The following is a 542-nucleotide window of genomic DNA, read 5'->3' as shown; positions in this document are numbered from 1 at the left end:
AGTGAGGTATTAAAGTCTCCCATTATTATTGTGTTGTTGTTAATTTCCCCTTTCATACTTGTTAGCATTCGTGTTACATATTGCGGCACTCCTATGTTGGGTGCATATATATTTATAATTGTTATATCTTCTTCTTGGATTGATCCTTTGATCATTATGTAGTGACCTTCTTTGTCTCTTTTCACAGCCTTTGTTTTAAAGTCTATTTTATCTGATATGAGTATTGCTACTCCTGCTTTCTTTTGGTCTCTATTTGCATGAAAAATCTTTTTCCAGCCCTTCACTTTCAGTCCGTATGTGTCCCCTGTTTTGAGGTGGGTCTCTTGTAGAGAACATATATAGGGGTCTTGTTTTTGTGTTCATTCAGCCAGTCTTTGTCTTTTGGTTGGGGCATTCAACCCATTTACATTTAAGATAATTATTGATAAGTATGATCCCGTTGCCATTTACTTTATTGTTTTGGGTTCGAGTTTATACACCCTTTTTGTGTTTCCTGTCTAGAGAATATCCTTTAATATTTGTTGGAGAGCTGGTTTGGTGGC

This window comes from Bison bison, unplaced genomic scaffold (assembly GCF_000754665.1).
Source record: "Bison bison bison isolate TAMUID 2011002044 unplaced genomic scaffold, Bison_UMD1.0 scf7180017864316, whole genome shotgun sequence".
NCBI lineage: Eukaryota > Metazoa > Chordata > Mammalia > Artiodactyla > Bovidae > Bison > Bison bison.
Note: the sequence above shows the minus strand (reverse complement) of the source record.